Source organism: Diospyros lotus, chromosome 12, assembly GCF_014633365.1.
Source record: "Diospyros lotus cultivar Yz01 chromosome 12, ASM1463336v1, whole genome shotgun sequence".
Taxonomy (NCBI): Eukaryota; Viridiplantae; Streptophyta; class Magnoliopsida; order Ericales; family Ebenaceae; genus Diospyros; species Diospyros lotus.
The window spans coordinates 36118522-36136182 of record NC_068349.1 but is presented as its reverse complement, the minus strand read 5'-3'; the positions used below and the strand labels follow the sequence as shown (position 1 = coordinate 36136182).

General features: G+C 32.1%; 1 long non-coding RNA gene across 2 annotated transcripts; it reads left to right on the top strand.

Moving 5' to 3' along the window:
- The first annotated feature begins 1747 nt into the window (after positions 1 to 1747).
- LOC127786673 (uncharacterized) lies at positions 1748 to 7564 on the top strand. 2 transcript variants are annotated; one of them, XR_008020036.1, is made up of 6 exons: positions 1748 to 1892; positions 1978 to 2118; positions 2240 to 5000; positions 5076 to 5128; positions 5256 to 5321; positions 7117 to 7564. It is a non-coding gene; the product is annotated as an uncharacterized LOC127786673 (long non-coding RNA). The 2 variants fall into 2 exon arrangements; XR_008020035.1 differs by lacking the exon at positions 1748 to 1892 and having other exon boundaries at positions 1979 to 2118; positions 5079 to 5128.
- Positions 7565 to 17661: the final 10097 nt, after the last annotated feature.

Genomic DNA, 17661 nt, shown 5'->3' with positions numbered 1-17661 from the left:
ACAACAAAAAATCAAACTAAAAGATCTAAACAACTAATACACATATACAGTCTTATTAATAGAAAACAAAAATAAGTAATGTTAGGAAAAATTTTCGTCAGTGTCATTTTCTGAAACCATCTAACTTCCCTAATAAATAAATATTAGATTTGGTTGTTCAAAGTTAATAGTTGTACTGACAATACTAAGATATTTATCAAAATAATTACTTAGGTTGCATAAGTATACTCGTAGCTCAAACCACTATTTTATTAAAGTGTTGACATTTGTGATACTAACCCTTAATTACTAAGTTGACCAAATCAGCGGAGTAGACAACAAATATTAGAATGAATCGTTAATTCATGAACTTTCCTAAAGATTATGTTAGTTTTAGTCATCAAAAGATTAATAGTTGTACTAATAACCCCATTATACTTGACAAAATAATTACTTATGGTACATAAGTATACTCATAACTCAAACCACCATAATAATTCAAATCAGGAGAGTAAATAAGGTTGGTCAGTTGGAAGCAGCCAAAAGTGTCAGCGAGCTCGACTTTGTAGAGTAAGAGAAAAATAAATAATAGTTAACCTCTTCTAAACAACACACTAGATCTGATGCACCACCTGGGACGCAAATCACTCTTGCTCCCTAAAGCATCTATTATTGTACTCTAGCCACTAAAAATAGACCTTAACTTGCAAAACTAAACAATTATCAACCTGCTAGAGGTTCTTACCATTCCACCATACTATCACCCATAATATTTTAGTCTTTTATTGATACTAAGGTCATTCAAATTTATTCGAACGACAAAAAAAAGACAGCACCTAGCGAAAATAAGAGCAATGAAAGAAAAAATGACTATGACGTTCCGCTGTCTCCCTACAAATAAACCATCTATTTGAAAAAGATAAAAAGAGATTAATACGATCAATAGTAGATAATTGTTTCCTAATCACTAACAAAAAAATAAACATATGAAAAATAATACCAGTGCTATGCCATGCCAAGTGATGCCAGAGGACACGTAGAAGTTGCATCATAAGACCTTGTAAGGCATAACGTACAAAAAAACACCCAATTTGAGGTTAGTAGTCATCTCAACTTACCTCGACACCTAACCCTAGGAGAACCAAGCACCTAGTTTTGAATAATGTTAAAATATAACGATAAAACTCTCTCTGGTCATACCCAAGAACCACCAACAATGATTTATGAGACATAAGAACTCTCTAACTTGATATGAATTTAAAGTCATTTAAGAAAATTGTTGCAAAAAATCATATGATGTGATTTCATTATTTCTCTTACTCTTAAATCTTTGACTACCCGAACAATTGTTAGGCATCAAATTCAAACTTGAGTTGAGTAATAATTCTAACAGTTAAGTGGAAGTTTTTTTTACTTTTGGTCAAGTATATTTCCAAGTTGCTCAAATTTGTAAGTATTCATATTCAATTTGTATACAGGGGGACATTTAGCTCATTTATATTAGTTATTTATTTGATCACTTGATATTAAGTGTATACTCATGACTCTTCCAATTTAATAAGGACAACAATGATAAAAAAAGCTATCTTAACCTTTTGCTTTAAAAACGAAAAATCACCAAAATAATATGATTTCACTCAAATTGAAGGGGAGGTAAATCCTTTAATAAATTTGAATTTTCCTTTCTTTTTAATCTTCTTTTGTGGTTCTTCATTTTTTTATTTTTAAAACCATTTTTGAGCTTAAGACCAGTTTTTGAAGGGCACATTCAAGATTCACCAACCAATCAAAAAGCTCAATCAGGTAACCAAAACAGCATAACTTGGATGATTATGCATAGTAATCCAGTTGAATCTTCATCTTCAACTACAGAAAGTATCAGATGCCCCATTTTCAGAGCTAAACCTATCAGGGTTCTGTCTTATTCCTAGTATATTTCCCAGAAGATGTAAATATCTGAATATTAAGCTTGAACTAATTGTGGGTTTTCACCAGTAGATCTTTCTCTGTTGAACTTACTGCCAATTGACTGCAATGGGGCTTCTGACAGTGTATTTTCCAGACACCCAAACAAGAGATCCAAATGAAGAAGTGGGTGGACTTACTGATCCTCCTAATGCAACAAAGCTGACTTGATAGGTCAGTTTTTCACCAGCTTTCTTGAAAGTTAGAACCTTAGGCTCAACCGTTACTGATACTCTACTGGGCTCAGTTACATGCACTGAGTAAGTACTAACTGGAATCCCAACATTTGTTACAGTTCTCTTGTATGTCAATGAGGTGTTTGTGGAAATGCCGCTGAAGAGGACGGACAGAGAAGGGTAGTTCAGGTCGCCAGGCTGAAGAGCTGCATCGGCTGGACAAGTGAAATCCCTCCTTGACAGAAGAGATATTTGGGAAGATGTGTAGTTCAGGCTGCATAAGTAGTTCAAATAGTCCTCTGCGGTGATATCATACACCAGCCCAGGATTGGATGCCCTCTCTGGATCGACGTGGCCAGAGCCATATGCGAAAGGGGTGGCCGGTTTGGACCCGTCAGAACCAGCATCAGCTATTGGACCCTTTCTGTTGTCGAGAGTATAGGCAGTTGTCATCAGCGCCGACTTGATGGCTGCTGGTGACCAGTCCTTGTGGACAGATTTAAGCAGTGCAGCCAAGCCACTAATGTGAGGGCAGGACATGGAAGTGCCGGAGATTATGTTAAATTGAACGCTTCTCTTGTCGATGCTAAGCCTGGTTGGACTGACATTGGGCGGCCAGGCAGCTAATATGTTCACCCCTGGTGCAGTCATGTCCGGCTTGATCACATCCGGTCCTACTATGCTAGGCCCCCTTGAGGAGAATGCTGCCATCACTGGTGCAGGATTGCCGTAAACAGTTCCTCCAAATGCAATGGAAGCTGTTGGGTTCTTTGCTGAGGTCGCGTGGTTTTTGATGGCACTGCCAGCAGAAGCTCCCAGAGAAGTGGCTGGAAGAATGTGTGCATCAGCCAAAATCTCTTCACCTTCATCGTTGGTGTTCACTAGCAGCATTCCGACACCCCCTGCCATCTTCACTTGCTCTCCCTTTTCAGCCCGGCTGTTGATTCCTCGCTCGCAAACAACAATCTTCCCTTTGACAAGCTTTGGCGAGAGGGATCCATCAGTGCAATACTCGGCTCCTTGGCCACCTGAAGTTTCACCATATACTAATGGCAATTGTTTAGTAGGCTTACCTGAATAGAGTGAAGCCCCTTTGAAAGTTTGTTCATTGCCAAGCTTGACTGTGGCTTGGAAGCTTCTATCAAGGAAGCTTGCAGCCACAGTCATGATCCAAGGAGCAGCATTGCTTACAGTTGATGTAGAAGGGCCTGAGTTGCCGGCTGAGCAGGAGACAAATACCCCGTTCTGAATTGCACCAAATGAAGCTATTGCCATATTATCACTGTGGTAAGGCTTTTGAATGCCTCCTAAAGAGAGTGATAACACGTCAACCCCATCCATGACAGCTTGGTCAATGGCAGCCAGCATATCAGAGGTGGAACAGCCCAATGGCCAGCAGATTTTATATGCTGCAATCCTTGCAGTATACCTCATGCCACCAGCTGAGCCTTTGGCCAGGCCTAAAAAGCTTGCTCCCGGTATAAGATTTCCAGCTGCAGTTGAAGCAGTGTGTGTTCCATGCCCGTCTGAGTCACGAGCTGAACGATACGCCACTGTTTCATTAATTCTCCCTGCAACAGCCTCGTACCCTTTGAAAAAGGCCCTTGCACCAATGAGCTTCTTGTTGCAGTTGGAACGCGTGAACTTTGTGCCCTCCTCACATGTGCCCTTCCATCTAGAGGGCACTGGGGACATGCCAGAGTCGCTAAAACTGCCATGTTCTGGCCATATTCCAGTATCCACAACGCCAATAATTACATCTGAAGCCAAGTTTGAACCATTCCAGAGGCCTTTGCCATGCTTTAGGCCAAGAAACTGAGGTGAGCGTGTGGTGTGGAGAGACAGAATTTCATCCGGCGTGGCAGAGAGGAAGCCATCAATGTTTTTTAGTGATTCAAGTTGGCTGGTGGAAAGTTTTGCGGCAAAACCAAAAATAGTGGTTTCATAGACATAGAGAAGCTGAGGAGCTGATGTTTCTGCTTCTTCTTCTTGAGAAGAGTTCATGCTGATGAAGTCCATGATTGATTGGTACCATGTTCTCGAATTGCCATGAGAAGTCTCTAATGCTGTGATCTTAGCCCTGTCCATGTGAACTACATATGTTTGTCTTTCTGTTGAAGCAAATGAAGTTGCAGCCATGAGAGCAAACAACAGCAAGAATGTCCTGAAGATCATTTTAATTTGGCTGCAAAATAGAGAAATTTATAATCAATATTGGGATGATCGCCCTTGCGCAGCTCCCGATGCTCGTGCCCTCGATTACGCCAAGGGAGATAAATCGCAAGTTGGGCCTTTGGCCCTTGCGCATTACGAGAATCAAACTTGCAACCCACTGGATTGACACTGGCATATTGCTCATCCGACCACTTGACCTATACCTTAGGGACAATTTAGAATCAATATTGAACAATGCCAAAAGGAAAAGTAGGTAGTAGGTTAATGTTTTTAATGAAACGTGTGGGAAGAAACTCTTTAGTAGATTAGAAATACTATTTTTAGAACAAATGTAAAAACCTGAAAACTCTTTGGTAAGTGTTCAGAGAGAGAGAGAGAGAGATGTTATACCTATTCATTTCCTTCAAACTAGGAAATGGTGTATGTGGGCCGAGTATCTTGGTTTGAGGCGCAGCTTCTATGTTGTATATATATAGGCAAGGCTAGTATAATAATGAGTTGACTAGAGCTCCATTAACCGTGCTTGTTTCCTTGGAAAATTAAAGAAGAAAACCTTCCAACTTTGTCTTCTCCTAAAGTGCAGGCCTGGGATTGGATAAAAGACAAAAAGAGAAAGAAAGAGAGAAAATTAAGTTGCAAAAACTCTACTCCAACATGGAAGGCAGAGGTTGAAGATAATAAGAGTTGGAAGTTTGAACTTGAAAGGTACTAATTAACATGTCAACATGTTGTCATTGTAATTTGTAATTTGTAATTTGTAATTGATGGTTGTGGTTATAGCAGTGGAGGCCTAAACTGAGGAACCCTTGATTTGATGATGGGGCAAAGGCCAGGTTAGTTTTCCATGGCAACATACATGTGTGTTGTGTGCTTATTTTACATCTTAATTGCCTTACTCTTGTTGGACCCTTAGCTAACTGTTTGCTTCATCTTTCTCATGATTCAGTTACTTTCCTGCAGGTTTGGCACTTTCCCACTCACCAAACAATGCTAAGGTTCCACTTCATGTGACTGACAAAGTACAAGGTATGATATGAATTATAATAGCCTTATAGAAGATAATGTTGTAGATAGAAATGACTAGCGTGTTAGAATTCACGTCACTAACTCCACATAGTGAGATAAATGCTTAATATGTTGTTATCGTTGTTGTCCTCATTGTTGTGATACAGATAAAACAATTACATAAAACTGCTATACAGAAAATGCACGAACTATGAACCTAGTAAAAAATGGTTAACTACTTTGTGGGGATGGGCCTTTTTGCTTCCACTGGAAGTTGATTTTTTCAGCTTTCATCTCTGAAGAACCCTAGTTCATCACCAATCTGTCAGTTTCATAATGTCTTGTCAGGCATCTAAGTTGCTTAGCTTCAAAGAACTGCACAAAAGCTGGACTTCGTTCAAAAGAGAGATATTCTAAAGATGTTGCTGCACAAAATTCAACTCTAGCATGCCAAACAATCATTGATGAGATTCCTTTTCTCTACCCTTTGAAGACTAGGTTTAACTTAGATCATTCACATTCACATGTATAGCCTTCCCCTTCATTGATCACTCCTCCTTCTAATTCCTATGTCAAATGCCAATTAATCTAAAATGCCCACTCACACTATAGATGAAATGCTATTTACTGACAAAGAAAAATCATCGTAGCTGAATCCCTCCCAAGTTCATAGTCTTTTTTTGGGGGGATACAACCCGAGCTTATAGTCTTGATCGACAGCTTTGTTTGCCAACAGTAAAGTTGTTCGATTATGACATGGGCATCTCAAAGAACATGCTGGGTTAGAGTTCTTATATATGAATTTCAACTATGACTTAATTAACCAAGTACCTTGTTTTGTTCATCGTGTTAATTTCTTTAGAAAACTTAAATTTTAAAAGATCAGCCATATTTGTCTTTGAAACCCTAAAATTCTGATAATTGAGTCGAATTCGAAAAATTTGGCAAAACCATAAACATGGTACCTAAATATTTGAAAGGTTGTACAATAGACTAGAAGATAAATACAAAACTGCATGAAGTTGACCTAGAATTAAGGCCCATGTCCAAAGAAGTAGACATCAAATATGATCAAGAAGAATCCATTGATCAAAAGGAAGCATGAATTGAATTATAATCCGCCATGGAAATGCAAATGTCAGTGTAATGGGTTGGGGAAGAAGAAGATAAAAAGGAGGCTTCTGATCCATAAGTTTTTTGTTTTTACTCTCAGATTTTCTTGCTCTTTAAACTTCCATGGCATCTTTTAACTTTCTCTCCAAGGATAGGAACGCAAACACGTTGGTGGAAAGAATTCAGAACCTAGGACCATTTTTTTTTTTTTTTTTTGACAAGTAAAGATTCGAAAGTGGGAAATGTTCAATCACCGTGGGAGAGCCGAATAAAAATTATTACACTCAATAGAGTGAGCCCATTGAACTTCCACTATTAGACAATTGTTGGCTCGAAGATAGTTCATGACATCTTTATGTGCAAATATGAATTTTGACCCCTAATCGTTGCAAATTGGGCCAGAACTTGTTAAATTGTTAATTAACAACTTATCTAAAAGTCTAAACCGTTATAAAATTTAACTTCATATTTATATTATTATTGTACACTCAACACATCCCCTTGCATATGATTAAGTTTCACTACATAATTAGTCCAACGATATGCAACAATGTCAAGTATTGGATTGGTAATATGATTTGAAATTGGAATCTTTGTCTACTCTAATATTATGTTAAATTGATAAGCACTGCCTAATTTGAAAGGCTAAACTGTTAGACAGTTAAAGTGATTGAAATTCAACAAGCAAATTTCTTTTTTATAGGTAAATATTTGGAAAATGGGAAGCTTTGGGACCATTGGTATGGAAGAGGAGATAGACCCGAGGAGGATGAGATTCTTTCAGTGCTGTGCATATGGCTTTATCATCAATTTGCCCCCTTTGAGTCTCCTCTAAGGTACAAATTGTCCCAAATTAAAGAGAGTAAGGTGCAGGTAAAACTTTTACTAATTAGATAATAGATGTCATTAGACATGTGACATCAAATATTTTGTCATTTTTTCTATTTTTGGGAGGGTTGTGGTTAAATTTAACGTGAGTCTATTGACTCACTAACAACTAATTGATGGGTGTGAATTTTGTTTTATATCGATTAGGATATATTACACTAAAAAAGATCCATATGGGTAATAATTTTGTTGTTTCCAAAAAGGATACATAACATTAAATTTGATATTTACTTATATAATAGAATGAATATATATTATTAATTTATTTTTTATGTCAAAAAAATAAAATTTGGGTGACTAAAAGTAAGGTATGTCAATCTCTCGAAGTATCGCAAACAGTTTACTGCACATATTTGAGAGTTTAGGATACTGCGAGGTCATGAATTTAAATCTATCATCCGTACAGAATTGCATAATCATATGTGTCTATTCAAAGGGTTAGGCCTCCAAACTTTGGCTCACAAAGAACTTATTCATTCACCAAATATTTGGAATAGGTGAATTATGAATTTTAAAGAGAGTGAGACAAGTTCAGGTCAAAAATTGTTTATGATCGAAAAATCTCTCAAGTTCCTCGCGTTATAAAATAATATTAATAAGAAGAAGAAGGCATATCACCTATTAATTCAATAGAGATTTAGCACTTTTTATTATTTAATACATGTAAAAAAAAAATTCTTATCAGAAATTTGGGTAGATCATGGGGTGTTGAAGTGAGACTAACTTTAAGTTGAACCAAGGTTTAAATTATGAAAACACTAAATGAGACCATTTTTTGGGCTATGATTGTCAACCTTTTAAGTGGAATTTTGGTAGATTTATGTGCGGGATTTGCGTACGAATGTAAACTCAAATTAATTTTTTACAACTTATATAATTGATGTATCATGTAACTATGGGTAAATATGAGAATTCATTTTTATTTTCTAATGAAGAATCCCAAATCATTAATTTTTGAGTGTAGATTTTCAAATGTCGCCGGAAATCTGTCCACTGATAGCGGTTTTGTTGGCGTCGCTGTGGTTGAATTTGAATCTCTCCCTAATTTTGTAAGCGAAACAGAGGGTAATTTACATCAAAAGTCACAAAATTTTGGTGTCTTTTGTAATTTGATCACTAAACTTCAATTAATTATAAAGTGATCGCAAAATTTTTAAATATTTTATAATGTGATCACATTTAAGACTTTTTGATATGTTATCAATGGAGTTGTTGATGTGTTGATGATATGACGCTAATGTGTCGACAAGAGCATGTCGAAAAGTCTTAAATGTGATCACATTATGGGCCTGTTTGTTGCAGCTTAAAAGCTGTAACTTTTAGGTTCTAGCTTAAAAAAAGTTAGGATGTAGTGTTTGTTTCAACTTATGAAATTCTAACGTATAGCTTCTATTAGTTTTTAGAAGAGGTAGAAGCTGACTTTTTCAAAATTGGGATACCCCAGCTTTTACAATTTCTACTTAAATAATTATATTTTTGTGACAATTTTGCCCTTATTTTTAACAAAGAATTACCCTCTTGTCTACACAATTATGAATTTTTCTTCTCCACCACCATCTTCATTTTCAGATCTCTTCTTCTTTCTCACCATCTTCCTCTCTCTTTATACTTTAATTAATTTTTTTATAACACTTGAAACTTATATATATACACTAATTAATTTTTAAATTATTATTTTATAACTATTAAAAGTATTATGAATAATTATACAAAAATAAGTTATTTTACAGCTTATGATATCAAACACCACAACTACTTAACTACAACTTCTAAGAAGCTGCAACAAACAGGTTCACAACTTATTCTAAGTTTTAGAAGTTATAATCTAAAAAGCTTGAAGCTATAATTTCTTTAATTAAACTGCAACAAACGGGGCCTATAAAATATTTAAAAATTTTATGATTACTTTATAATTAATTAAAATTTAGTGATCAAATTGTAAAACATACTAAAATTTTATGACTTTTGATGTGAATTACCCGAGATCCGAGTTGCATTGAATGTGACAACCAACTCTTTCTAAATTTGTTGCCAAAACAAGATCACTCCGACAAATCGTGTGCGCGCGTCTGTGAAATCCGTCAATGTAATTGATCGTCTGAGCAAGATTGTAAAAGTATCATTCTCAATTCAATTTGATTTCCTGTAATTTCCACTCATTTCGGAACAGCCGGCGAAATCTCGGACTGAAAGTCGGCGATGTTCATCTCTGTCCCTCGAAAGCCGCGCCGGAATCGATTCCGTAAGGGCCACGAGGAGTCTTCCTCCTCCGCGGCCTCTGCTACTTTGAACCGAAATGACAAGCATTCCGTGAAGCCCCAACTCTCTCTTCATCAAAACCCTAAACCTAACCCTGAACCCGGAATCCCGCCGGGTAATAAGCATCGAAGAAGCAGAACGGGTCACATCCATCCGCCACGAAAAGGGCGGCGTATACTCAGGACTGGAAGGACCCAAATTTGAAAGAAAAGAGGAAGAACGTGGGAGAACAAATTTGGAGCAGAAGGCACAAGCGAACCAAACCAGGTATGCACACCTTTTCCTGTGTAATTTGTTTGATTATTTTATGATTTTGATTTGATTGTTAGCTTATCTAGCTATGATCCTATGTTCATCTACACACTTTATTTTTATTTTTTTATTTATCTTAAGTGTTTGAGGTTCGCCCGATTAATCTCCAAAAGCAGGTGATCTTCCCCTTAAGACTTATCTTCTAGCCTTACTGCTGTCTTTTAGCTAAATGTTATTTTCTAGCAATAAATTTATCTTTCAAATCATCATACTGATTCGAACTTTGATATCCCATGTAAAACTTCAAATGTTTTACCATTTCATCATGTCATGTGAGACAATCTTCACACTTCATTAGCGGAAGAGTTGAAATAGTTAGAAAATTAAGTAGAATTTAACACTTATATTTTGACTCTTTTCTTTTTCGTATGTCAACTTAAATTTTTTATTATTTTGATTATATATTTAAATTTATATTTTTGAGTCAATTTAACACATGTATTTATTTAGACGTAAATAAAGTATGATATATAGTTTATCATCTTACTTTATTTATTTATTTTTTTACATATGAAATACAATAATTAAATTAACTTGAAAATACTAGTTTAGGAGTGTAATCAAAATAACGAAAATTTTAAGTTATCGTCCATTAAAAATATCAAAGTACAGCAGTTAAATTGATTTAAAAATCAAATTTAAAGATATAATTGAAATAATAAAAAAATAAAATTAAAAAATAAATAAATAAATAAAATATAAATATAAATATGAATTTGGCCATTGATAAAATATTAGCCCAACAGGCTAGAACACAGACAATTACCAGGAACATGTACATTTCAGGTCGCAGTCTGAGAAAGTGTGATATAGAAAGGGTTGACACGTATTTATGAATTTGAAATATAATTTTAAATCTTTTGATATTTTATTATACTTTAAAAATATAAAAACTTTTTTTATTAATCAACATATCTCGATCATGTAGTGTTCTACTTATTTTGATACCGTTTATTAAAACGAGCCAAATATAAAATTGAAATGTTTTTCGAACCAAAATATGAAATGGTAAAAAAAAAACGAGAAGCATTCAAATATTTTTTTTAGATCGTTTGTTAAATTTTTTGAAATGTATTAAAAATATATAGGTCATTTTTTTTTATCTGTAAGATTTAAAATAAATGTATGTGTTCTAACTCTAGGCTTTATCTAATTAACAACATAATTAGGTAAAACAATCAAGTTACTCTTGGCCTATATTGCACGGAAACGAAAATGAGAAACGTTTTCGATAGAAAATGAAAACGTGGAAACGGACGTTTTTTTAAAAAAAATAAGCATAAATAGGGTCCGAAACGGGAATAGGAAACGTTTCGAAAACGAAGAAACAACACCTATGAAGTGTTTTCGTGTAACATAGCTCTTGGCTCTCGATTGTCTCTATTTGTTATTGCTCATTTGAGATCAACAAATCAGTTTAAAAGCACATTTCTGAAACTTGTAGAGTTGCTGGGTGAGCTCCCGGCTTTGTTGTAACTTCTCAATTTGGAAGTTGGTACAATCCTTGCTGCATGTGCTACATTTGGGTTCTAATGAAAGCTGCTCCTTACATTTTTGCTACTGTAGTTTTGGGTATCATGGTGAATTAACAAGGGTTATAAATTATACATTGACCTTCTATCGGGATTATATTTTCTCGCGAACGTCCTGCATTACCAAGTTCCAACGAATGGTATAGAAGATAAATAAAGAAACTTAATAACCCTTAATTTTAATCTCGAAAATAACTCTAACTATAACGAAACAGACTCTATGAAAAGTCGTCAAACCACCAGCCTATATCTCTTGGGACTACATTGACTTTCTCTATTCATATAGTTAGCTCGTTACAGTGTTGGTTGAGTTGTATATCTGGTAATCAAGGTTACATGACTTGGGTATGGGTGTTGGCTGTGTATTTGGCGGTCGGATTTGTCACTTTTATGAATTTTAGGATATGGGGATATGTCTCTGAACATAAAAGACAAGTATTGGGATAGAGAATAATAAATTTTATTACCTTACCCCTGCACATATAAATCTTTTTTTTCTTTTAGTTGTATAATTAAAAATTCATGGTATGTTACTGTACATAAAAGATAAAATGGTCACTAATGGCCAAACAATTGTCACCGCCCTATGAATTAAGAAATATTTTTTATTTTATTTTTAATTGTTGTATATTTAATTAGTGACTATGTATGAGAAATTACAGTTATAGAGTAGTGGTAAGGTAGTGGAGTGATTTAGGAATAATAATTGGTAGTGAAAAAGTGGTAACTGCTACATATAAGTGTTGTTACCTTTTTATATAAAATTTTAACCCTCACAATGTCGAGATTAATTTATGAATTGTAAAGAATTTATCGAAATCTTTAATATTTTCCTATTATTCTCTGTAATTTTTCCCTTAATTTTATCAAATTTCTCTTCCATTTCTTATAGTTTTCCCCTTTCTGTCAATCTGTCTGTCTCTTATTTCTGCATATTTTTTCCTCAATTTATAGTTTTATCTTCTAACGAAACATTAGTTAAAACATGAGTGTGGACAACTATTTGAGTGATCTCATACAAACATATAGTTTAAAAAGTTAGAAACAACTTAAATTAATAAATTAAAATAAATTATTAATTTATATAATTTTAAATTAAAAATAAATTAAATACATAAAAAACAATAATTAACATATAGACAAAATGACAAAGAGCCCCACACATATCTATATCAATACTAATGTCGTGTCATGTCCTTTCAACATTGATACGGTGCTCAAAAATGCAACTCGACATAAGTTATAATTCTTCATTTGCATCCTCGACATGGAAAATGATCATGCTACTTGTACACGTAGCCTTACAGAAACGATTGTATACACAAGTTAAAATGATAAAAATATTTTTTTTTTATCTATAAATTTATTTTCAAAAATTTCAAAGAGAAAATATTTTCTAATTTTCTGTTTTGAAAAATAATTTTTCTAAATGATAAAGGAAACGCGTTTTTAATTTTTTAAAAATAAATTATCAAAATAGAAAACTAAAAATGAATTCAAAATTTAAAATTAAAAATTAAAAAATAAAGAGAACCCAGGCTAAATTCAATAATATAATTGGAATAATAACAAATTTAAATAATTATATAAATAAAAAATATATAAAAATATAAAAGTAAAAATATAGGTTTGACCCCCATGACTTACCTCTCAATGCCCATATTCTTCTGCTATTCTTTCTGTATTTCTTGCTTTAGGTGCTTTTATTGGGATTTAATTGTAGATCCAGGAAACAATCCATTGCATGTGACCTTAGCTGGGCTAATTATGTCAAATAAGTTTAAATGTCACATTCTGGTTCTGTCAGGTCACGTGCACATCCACTTTTTAATAATACAAACACAAAAAGTATAATGGTATACATTGGATAATATAAAAGATATATACTACACAGATGGAAAGTATTTATATAATAATTATATAATATACTTTTAAATGTATAATATATAATTTATTTTATATATCACACTCTTTACGATGTAAAAGATATCGATATTCAAAATATAATAAAATTTTATAATAATGTCGGTTAATTAAGATATGGACTAAAAAAAGTAAAATATGTAAAGCATTTGAGATAAAAATATTTTTCATTATATTTGTTAAATTTCTTTGAGAACTATTAAAAAAAAATCACGTGGCTTCTTATTTTAAATTATTTAGATAAATTTATCTTGAACCTTACAGATAAAAAAAATGATTCGTATGCTCCTTAATGCATTTTAAAAAATTTAACAAATATTTTGATAAAAATTTTAAAATATTCTCAAACTTATCTTGACAGTTCTATATTTTAATCAAACAAATATTTTAATTTTATCTTAATATAATATTATCTTATTTATTTTACCAAACACTACTTAGGAGAAAATGGTATCTTGATGAGGATTAGATGGGGCTGTAGGATTCTTCTTCAATGTTTGGTTTGGTCAATGCAGGGAGGGAATAGAGTATCTCCCTCCCCAGATCCAGTCTGCCATTCCTACATTAATTAATAAAGCTGGTCACCCAAAAGAGACTAGTTGTTTAATGGCTTGTTTGGCAATGCACAGAAAAGTTCTTGACTTTCTCAAGTAGTTAACATTTTCCTTCACTTCTCATGCTGTTGGCTAGTCGGAAAAGCTTTGTTTGTGTTATAATAAAGCTGTTTTGTTTTGGGCTGTGGATCCATGAGAACTTTTATTGCACACACATTTTTTACGATACCAAACAAGCGTTAATTAATTAATTGATTAGATTATGGAATTGTTAGGATGGCTTCTCAAAGTTTGAGCCAATGTTATTTGAGTGTTTAATTGGGATGTTTTGGGTGATATTTGCCTATTGATGTGTTATATTTTTATATTAATTTAAATATACAATTTATTAATACATTAGTGTTGTTAAAATATAATAATTAAATGTTTAAATAATATTTTTTATTAGTGAATGTAATCAAGTAGATAAATATGTTTTTTGAAATCATGTGTTATGTAGAAATAGGGAGGTTGGGATAAAAGTACAAAGTTTAATTACGTCGAATTATTATTTATTGTCTATTAAGTTATACAGAAACAGAAACAAAAAATGAATACGACGTAAAAGGGAAATGATGAAACGACAATTTTGAAAAAAGTAAGAAACAAAAATACAGAAAAATTTGTAAATAAAAAAATATAAAGGTATTTTTGTAAATATAATTTTTAATATAAAAATTATAAAAAATAATTATTCAATCTAAAAATGAACATAAGTATTATAATGTATCAAGTAAATTTCAAAAATAAATTTCGAAAAAGCTTTAAAAATTGAGTTAGAAACGAAAAAAATTCCATCCCTAACCTAAGACGAAATTTTTTCCATTCCATCTCTAACATCTTCCTGAACGAAAAAGTGTTTCTAAATGTTTTTGATATTTTTCTAATATTACAATGTGGTCTTGGAACATCTTCAAAATTGCAAAAATGACTTGAAACGGTTTTTTTTGTTTTTATTTAGTGTTTTAAAAATGAAAATATTTTGAAAACGACGCTCCCTAAACATTTCATTCATCATACATTGTGTATAAAAAAAATATTTTATTTAGTAAAATTATACAAAATAAGTGTCACAATTAGATAAAGGGTCATACTATTTGTACATTATTTATGTACATCTTAGACTTCATAAGGCACGTAAATGACATAAATATCCCTCACTTCACCACCTCGGGTGATGACATTTTAGATATCGATACATCATTGTGTAGTTCAAGATGTACACAATAGTGTACCAATAACATTTTCTTTAGATAAATAGAGTTGTCAGATTGATAATTAATTATCATATAGGATTATATTTTTATTAATTAGTGAATTATCCCATTTTTTTTGCATATTTCCTATTAATTTTTATAAGATCGAAATAGAGATTTATATGCATTTATTTCTAGTGGAAAATAAAGCAAAAAAATTAAAATATTTGTTTGATAATTAAACTTGAATTTTTTTATTAACATAGATAAACTTTTTTGATTTTACTTCTTTGCCCTTTTTAAATATATTTGTAGTTAATTTTCCAAAATTTAAACTTATAATAAAATTAATTTAAATAAAAATTTAAATATGATTCTCTTCATTCTTTGTTCCTTATATTAAATTAACTTACTTAATTTCAACAATAAAATGAATGTACACTAATATTTTTAACCAAACAAATTAAAAATAGTGTGTAGAAACAAATTAAAATTAAACCAAAAATAATTTAATAAAATCGGCAAATAGCAAAAAAAAAAAAAAAATCAAACCTTTTCATGAATTCGTAAATTTATCCAAATATTTCAATTTTGACAATTGTATCCTAGTCAATTCAATTAGATGTAATTTTATCTAATACCTAAAATTAATTTGTGAGGCATGCGTCATTATTGACGTGGCATGTCACGTTTCATTAAAAAAAAAAAAAATAAGACCGACATGTACACATGAAAAAAAATTATACATGTAATTTCCACTTTTATATATATTTTTTCTATCATGTGAGTTACCACATCAACAATTACATGTGTCTCTTAAATTAATTTTAGTTATTAAATAAAATTACACCTAATTAATATATAATTGTTAAAATTAAAATATTTAAATAAATTTATAAATTTATTAAAAGATTTAAATTTGTTTTTACCATTGACCCCATTCTAAAGATGTATGAAGGGAAGAAACAAGGAGGAATCACTTTATTGTAGAGACGTACGAAAGCAAGAAAGATTGTTTGTTCTCTTCTCATTGGTCTGTTCTATGATTAATATGCTGCCAATCTTATGATTAATATGCTGCCAACAAGATGGTATTATGGGCATAGTACATGACATAGAGGAAGCCACCAAAGCACAAACAATAGCCCCAGACAATGGGTATATTGGTAATTTCCTAGAGGATGGCCGAATAGCATTATTATCCATAACACCAAGTAATAAAAAAAAAAAAAATCAGAATATTACATTATTATTTGTCCCAAAAATTGCACTTAGATGCCTGTGGTTTCGGCCGTTTAAAGATTATTGTGATTTATTAGTTTAGTTCAAATACTTTTTTGTCATTTTTAAAATATTTGTGGATAAAAATAGGGGTGAGCATTTGATTGATTCGATTACTAGAATCGATTGAAATCATACTAAATCAACTAAAAAATATGAAAATTGAACAAATAAACAAAAAAAAAACCAAACAAATACCAACAAAATCTTGAACTGACCAAAAAAATGAAAGAAATAGAAAAATTGACAAAATCGAACAAAAATAACTGAAATGTTGGTAAAAAAACGATGTTGTTTGGTGATTTTAGTTGATTCGATTATTTTAGATTTTTTTTAATGTAAAAATCAAATCGAATCGAAATAGCTAAAATTGTCAAATTTGAAAATCGAACCAAACGGAACATTTTTTTTTCGGTTAGATCAAAATTTTGTGCACCCCTAGATGAGGAGTCTGAGCAAAATAATTAAATTACAAATGACTTTGGATGTATTTTTAAGTCACAAAAATTTAAAATAGATGAAAATAAGGTAACTTGTTTAAGTGAAAAATTGTAAGTAATAAAAATAAGCATTTTCTTGAAAATATGATTAAATTTGCGTCAATAAGTTACCGTACAGAGAATAAGTAAAAATTAATCATTCTTATTTATGAGCAAAGTTTTTTGGACTAATTTTGCATTTCATTACTTGCAATTTTTAGGAGAGGTTTGAACTTTATATAGTGAGAAGACTTTCAAGACTCATATCTTCCCATCTAGCAAAGAAAACGAAGGAGAGCAAGCATCGAGTTGCTGAACGTTGCAGAACAACGTGACTGATTCATCTACACTATTCCTTAATTAAAAAATATATTTTACGGAAATAATCTATGTCTTTTATTTTATGGGATTTGATAAAAACATAAAGTAAATCGAAGTGTTTGAATCATTACAAAAAATACTCAACATCAATAACGATATTATAAATATATTTAGTTTTAAACTTGACTTAAAATCTATGACTTAGAGAGAAACAAAAAAATTTGTTGCAATCGGATTGGAAAAGGAGGGTAATGGAAAGAGGAGGTGATTTAGTTAGAGAAAAAGGAAACAATGGTTAGATTTCAAATTCAATTTCTTATTGGAAAAGAAAAGAAAAGAAAAGAAAAGAAAAGAAAAGAAAGGAAAAAGTTTGTGCCACATGCGATTCACGTGGCCTTACATCATAAGTCCATTGCCCTCACTGTCTCTAAAAATTTGTGAACTTTTCATTCCGCCAAATTCAC